The 7568-nt window shown below is 44.8% G+C and overlaps 1 pseudogene; it reads left to right on the top strand.

The window, feature by feature from the left end:
* The window catches only part of LOC121551767, a 67748-nt pseudogene that overhangs the window by 43559 nt on the left and 16621 nt on the right, over positions 1-7568 (top strand).

Raw genomic sequence — 7568 nt, 5'->3', positions numbered from 1 at the left:
ACTCAATTGTCATACTTGAGTAAAAGTAAAGATACCTTAATAGAAAATGACTCAAGTAAAAGTCAGCCAGTAAAATACTACTTGAGTAAATGTCTAAAGGTATTTGGCTTGAAATATTCTTAAGTATCAAACGTAAATGGAATTGCTCAAATGTACTTGAATATCAAAAGTAAAAGTATAAATCATTTCAACTTCCTTATATTAAGCAAACCAGATGGCACAATTTTATTTTTTATTTTTTATTGACGGATAGCCAGGGGCACACTCCAACACTCAGACATAATTTACAAAGGAAGCATTTGTGTTTAGTGAGTCCGCCAGATCAGAGGCATTAGGGATGACCAGGAATGTTCTCTTGATAAGTGTGTGAATTGGACCATTTTCCTGTCAAAATGTAACGAGGACTTTGGGTGTCAGGGAAAATGTATGGAGTAAAAAGTACATTATTTTCTTTAGGAATGTAGTGAAGTAAAAGTTGCCAAAAATATAAATACAGTGAGGGAAAAAAGTATTTATTTGATCCCCTGTTGATTTTGTACGTTTGCCCACTAACAAAGACATGATCAGTCTATAATTTTAATGGTAGGTTTATTTGAACAGTGAGAGACAGAATAACAACAAAAAAATCCAGAAAAATGCATGTAAAAAATGTTATCAATTGATTTGCATTTTAATGAGGGAAATAAGTATTTGACCCCTCTGCAAAACATGACTTAGTACTTGGTGGCAAAACCCAGAGGTCAGACGTTTCTTGTAGTTGGCCACCAGGTTTGCACACATCTCAGGAGGGATTTTGTCCCACTCCTCTTTGCAGATCTTCTCCAAGTCATTAAGGTTTCGAGGCTGACGTTTGGCAACTCGAATCATTCAGATGTTCATTGGCAAACTTCAGACGGGCCTGTATATGTGCTTTCTTGAGCAGGGGGACCTTGCGGGAGCTGCAGGATTTCAGTCCTTCATGGCGTAGTGTGTTACCAATTGTTTTCTTGGTGACTATGGTCCCAGCTGCCTTGAGATCATTGACAAGATCCTCCCGTGTAGTTCTGGGCTGATTCCTCACCGTTCTCATGATCATTGCAACTCCACGAGGTGAGATCTTGCATGGAGCCCCAGGCCGAGGGAGATTGACAGTTATTTTGTGTTTCTTCCATTTGTGAATAATCGCACCAACTGTTGTCACCTTCTCACCAAGCTGCTTGGCGATGGTCTTGTAGCCCATTCCAGCCTTATGTAGGTCTACAATCTTGTCCCTGACATCCTTGGAGAGCTCTTTGATCTTGGCCATGGTGGAGAGTTTGGAATCTGATTGATTGATTGCTTCTGTGGACAGGTGTCTTTTATACAGGTAACAAGCTGAGATTAGGAGCACTCCCTTTAAGAGTGTGCTCCTAATCTCAGCTCATTACCTGTATAAAAGACACCTGGGAGCCAGAAATCTTTCTGATTGAGAGGGGGTCAAATACTTATTCCCCTCATTAAAATGCAAATCAATTTATAAAATTTTTAACATGCGTTTTTCTGGATTTTTTTGTTGTTATTCTGTCTCTCACTGTTCAAATAAACCTACCATTAAAATTATAGACTGATCATTTCTTTGTCAGTGGGCAAACGTACAAAATCAGCAGGGGATCAACTACTTTTTTCCCCTCACTGTAGTAATGTACAGATACCCAAAAAATGACTTAAGTAGTACTTTAAAGTATTTTTACTTAAGTACTTTACACCACTGCACATCACATCATCCCATTACTGTATTGTGCATTGTTTTTCTTCATGGTGATGGAAAGTCTACAGGTACAAACCTAGATGACCAGCCTATGTACAATACAGTAATGTACATTTACATTAAGTGGTTTGTAAGAATGGTAAATTAATACTACACAAAAAGTGGTTGTTTCCATGTTATTTGATCAGGAAAAATATTTAATTTGATGTGGATGTTTTGCGTCTTTGCCCATAACTTTGCACCTTTTGATGTAAATGTTTGAGGACAGGGTTTTGTTCTTTCTGGATTCCATTAGAATGACAATCACAGAGAAAGGGGTAGGGTTGTAGAAAAATAGGGGTAGGGTTGTAGAGAATCGAAGGACCATGAATGTAGTAAGAAAACTTAGGTACTGGCTTAAGGCCGGTAGCAACCACTACAGAATGTCCGTCAGAACAAGGATGAGGCGGATGTCCAGGTTATGGAGAGTTTAATGGAAGAAGATGTCCACATTCACACACACACATCTGACCACTCATGGTTCAGTTAACTGAGAATCATGTCCAGTGGGAACTGACATTAACTATGTGGTTGTTTCGATAAACGCACAATTAAACATCAGACATACAGGGATTCAGTCCACAGGAGGAAAAGTTCAGCAGGAGGGTAAACTGGGGAAAGCACGTTTCTGACCACACAGCGTGCTGGTGTCATAGACTAACTGAAACTAAAGTCCCGGGAATCAAGGCCACTGATAGGCTGAAGGAGATGTGGTGATAAGTATTTGGCGTGACCTTGACCAATAAAACACTAACAAAAGTGGGGGTCCTCTGAATGGGAGACTAAGCTGCCCAACTAGAACTAACCAGAAGGGATGGCTAGAATCAGCTGACTGAAGCTGGCCGTTTTGACAGCCGCTCCCAAATGTGTTGTACAGATTTGAAATCAACAACAAAGGGCAGCAAGGGCAGACAGTCACTGAGAGGAATGACGTGAATACTTGCGGTCATCCAGAGAGGCAGAAATGTAGACCAGACGGGCGACTGGTCCAACAGTAGGCCTGTCTTTTGGTGCACCTGCCCGCCCCATCACAAAGGTGCTTGTGGTCACCAGACCAGGGCGAGTGATACTGTAGGGGCCAGTGCAGGCTGTGAAGCAGTTCTGGAAGAGGGGAGCCAACAAGATGCGGTGGTGGATCTGGTGACGGCTGCCTCCTCTGCCCAGGTACAGGCAAAAGGAGTACCTCAACGGTGAGGGCTTTTAAGACCCCCAGGGGAGGAGCAGGAGTAATATTGACCCCAGGCACGGTGTCAGCTGAGGACACCAGGACGGGAGACCACAGGGCCACAGCGGCAGAGCTCGATGAGGGTTTCAGGACTGGAGACCGCAGGGATGCAGCAGCCGACCTCGATGAGGACCCTGGGACTGGATACGTAGGCAGCTGGAGCCATGAAGCAGCAACGGGTGGTGGCCACCGGACAGGCCGGACCCAGGCAGAGGGACCAGGTGAGGGCCCCGGATCAGGATGTTGGGCCGCAGCAGCAGAGCTCGATGATGGTCTCAGCACGGCAGGTGGCGGAGGTTTGGCTGCAGGTCTCGACGAAGCTCTCGGGACTAGAGACCACAGGTCCACAGCAGCAGAGCTCGATGAGGGTCTCCGGACTGCAGATGACGAGGCCGTCCCATCGGCGACAGGAGAAGCCCCAGGGACAGGAGTTGGGGTCGGCTGGAACTCCACAGCAGCGATGGGCGGAGATCTCAGGACAATAGACTGCCGGACCACCACGTCAGCAAAAGGAGAGGGCTCTGGGACCGGAGCTGAGATCAGCTGGATCCCCCTGACGAGCCGGCTGAGGCATGGGAGCCCGCCGAGCCGGCTGAGGCATGGGAGCCCGCCGAGCCGGCTGAGGCATGGGAGCCTGCCGAGCCAACCGAGGCTTGTGAAACCTCTGGAGCCAGCTGAGGCATGGGAGCCTGACGAGCTAGCTGAGGCCAGCTGAGGCATCTCCGGTTGCTTCGGCAGCGGCAGCCGGACCCGACGTCACCAACAAAAACAAAACACTCCCTGATGCTTCCCTTTAGTGAGGTGTTATTCTGTAACGTGTACGCTGGGAGTCGGGAAGCAAGTACAGGGAGTGAATTTAATAATAAATGAAACATGGAACAAAACAAGAAACACGAGTAGCGTACAGACATGAAACACAGGAACAGAATCAATAACGCCTTGGGAAGGAACCAAAGAGAGTGACATATATAGGGGAGGTAATCAGGAAGGTGATTGAGTCCAGGTGAGTCTCATAATATCGCGCAGGTGCGCGTAACGATGGTGGCAGGTGTGCGTAATGAACAGTCAACTGGCAACCTCGAGCACCCGAGATGAGGAGCGGGAGTAGACATGACAGCAGTATGCCCAGAACATTGCTTTGAGACCGAAAGGGGTTATCTCAGATTCAAGGTCTCAGCTTGGAGAGAGGAAGCCTCGTGAGGTATTGGTCAGTCACATGAATAATGTAAATCATGCAAATATAACTTGTCTGTGTAAGCAGTATATAAGAGAACTAACGGGACTGCCCCGGCGGAGCTCCCGACCGATGTGTACTATGGTGCATTAAGTTTGTTGGATTTGTTGATTCATTTAATATTGACTTCAGGTGTCCCTGGTGGTAATTTCCACGACATATTATTGAAGGGTTTCAGTAAGTGTTGGAATGTATGAGGGACGTTTACCGGCTGCACCAAGTTGATGTGTTGATGTGCCTTGGCTCCAAGATGGTGTCACCTCTGTGCGCTTGTGTTCTGTCCTCCGCACGGTATTCGGATGGGAAATCTCTGCAGAAAAGTGGCACATTGGCCTCAAAATTAATTGCATTATTCTCAAACATCAGCAAAGTTTTATAAAGATATGGATAAACAGGAAGAAGCCACACCAAAGGCAGCAAAGCACAAGGACAAGAAACAGAAACCTGCACAGCTTTTTCAAAAGAAATAATTTAAGTCTATGGGTAGTTTTGTGAATGAAATTATCAAAACTTTGGGCATTTTTACCCACTTAGGAGACGTTGAAGGGCAGGATACAGAGGACTACGTTGGAGGGTTTCGGGAAGGGACACCTTACACATACAGTATCAGTCAAAAGTTTGGACACACCTACTCATTCAAGGGTTTTTCTTTATTTTTTTACTATTTTCCACATTGTAGATCAATAGTGAAGATATCAAAACTATGAAATAACACATATGGAATCATGTAGTAACCAAAAAAGTGTTAAACAAATCAAAATATATTTTATATTATATTTGAGATTCTTCAAATAGCCACCCTTTGCCTTGATGACCTCAACATAAAAAACAATGCTGCTGTCATTCCTAACATGATAAAAAACAATTTGTTTGACATTTGCCTAACATATTGAGGGGATTTACAGAACATTTGATCATATTGGTCAATAAGCATTTCACTATTAGTCTACACCTGTTGTTTACGAAACGTGACAAATAACATTTGATTTGATATTCCAAAAATGCTGCCTGAAGCACTATCCATGACATTGGAGTTCATAAGAGTTCATTAGCCTATAGGTAACCTGTTTATTTTTTCCAGGAAATCACTTTATGAAGTCAGTGCATCAGCGAGTGTCGATAGCCACGCTGAACTCGGGTTCATCTACACAGTGCTTTTATAGTCTGTGGTTTTACCCAGAAGGCTTTTAGTTCACCACATAATGAGGGGGCTGCCTGGCACAGTGTGCCCCTGGAGTCTCAGAGCATGGGGTTACCAGGTGTCTGTCTGGAGTGCTGAGCTAGCACTTTGTTCCGTCTGACACTCACAGCACAGAAGAACTTTGAACATAAACAATGGACTTTAAGTGCTGACATTGGGGAATTTTCATTTGTAATTTCCCAGGTCTTGTCATAAAAAAAATCTGGAAATGTGCAGAGTGTTCCCGGGAGAGTCCTGGGATCCTGGTTATCCATGTTAATCCCTACCGTATACAGATGTCATCACCCTCATTGACAAAGTCTAGATGAGCAGAAAAACACTGCTCATGTCATTGCTGTAACACATAGGGAAGAAAGGCCCAATTTAGTGTCACAGCAGCATTGTAATTACTCTGTCAGCAAGGAGCTGATGAACCTGGAACTTACATCTTGCATTCTTTCAGCATGCTCTACTACTCCAGGCTGCTGTCGTGTCCTAAATTATGCTCTACTACTCCAGGCTGCTGTCGTGTCCTAAATGATACTCTACTACTCCAGGCTGCTGTCGTGTCCTAAATGATGCTCTACTACTCCAGGCTGCTGTCGTGTCCTAAATGATACTCTACTACTCCAGGCTGCTGTCGTGTCCTAAATGATGCTCTACTACTCCAGGCTGCTGTCGTGTCCTAAATGATGCTCTACCTCTCCAGGCTGCTGTCGTGTCCTAAATGATGCTCTACTACTCCAGGCTGCTGTCGTGTCCTAAATGATACTCTACTACTCCAGGCTGCTGTCGTGTCCTAAATGATGCTCTACTACGCCAGGCTGCTGTCGTGTCCTAAATGATGCTCTACTACTCCAGGCTGCTGTCGTGTCCTAAATGATGCTCTACTACTCCAGGCTGCTGTCGTGTCCTAAATGATGCTCTACTACTCCAGGCTGCTGTCGTGTCCTAAATGATGCTGTACTACTCCAGGCTGCTGTCATGTCCTAAATGATGCTCTACTACTCCAGGCTGCTGTCGTGTCCTAAATGATGCTCTACTACTCCAGGCTGCTGTCGTGTCCTAAATGATGCTCTACTACTCCAGGCTGCTGTCGTGTCCTAAATGATGCTCTACTACTCCAGGCTGCTGTCGTGTCCACTATGATGCTCTACTACTCCAGGCTGCTGTCGTGTCCTAAATGATGCTCTACTACTCCAGGCTGCTGTCGTGTCCACTATGATGCTCTACTACTCCAGGCTGCTGTCGTGTCCTAAATGATGCTCTACTACTCCAGGCTACTGTCGTGTCCTAAATGATGCTCTTCTACTCCAGGCTGCTATCGTGTCCCCAAGTTGATGGTCCTACAACAGAGGACCTCTAAATACACACGTACGAGCACAAACACACACTAACTCATTCAGACACACACAGACGTATACACATTCACAAGGACATCTCCACCATCTGGAGAAGTTGAACATGTGGTTCAAACAGCTGGCAACAAACCACCACCCCAAATGGAACCCATATACCCCCTGTGTGTCCTCTTCCCTGGTATATGCCATGCCTTAGCCAACACGTTCACCACTGTGTAACATGTTGATATTTGAACATTTATCAGTAATGCATGGTTGTATGCTATGTGTGATAGGCTATGTGTGAATGGACTCCAGATTCACAGGGAAACATTTGACCAACTTATGGCTATAGTAACTGGAGAGGGCTGTTTGGAAATGCATTTACAGGATGTAAGAATAAAAAGATTACCACTTGCTCCCGGATGAGTGGAGGAGCGATCAATTACACTATTTTGGCCTGTGTGGGTATACTTTATAAACACTTCTATGCTGTGTCAGAGAAGCCTGCTGGAATGACAGTCTACAGGCAGTGCCGGGCCATTGAGGCCAGATGAGAGAGAGCTTATTTGTGGTTTGGTAAAAAAACAACTGTATGCCACAGTATGTGGACTTTATGTAAATGGAGGAAATCCAAGTAGGAAAACAGAGCCTTCAACACTTGTCTGCATTATGTCCTTTTAGAAAAAAAGAAAGTTTAAATCTCTTAATTTAATGTTATTTGAATTATGTCTGATTCCAATCGAAACATTGATTTAAAAAATCTGCTTACATGAGGTCAAAATGCCAGTATAGTATGTTGGTTTTTAACCCCCCCCCCCACA

The sequence above is a fragment of the Coregonus clupeaformis genome, unplaced genomic scaffold (genome assembly GCF_020615455.1).
Source record: "Coregonus clupeaformis isolate EN_2021a unplaced genomic scaffold, ASM2061545v1 scaf0010, whole genome shotgun sequence".
Taxonomy (NCBI): Eukaryota; Metazoa; Chordata; class Actinopteri; order Salmoniformes; family Salmonidae; genus Coregonus; species Coregonus clupeaformis.
This window is presented reverse-complemented; position numbering and strand designations above follow the sequence as displayed.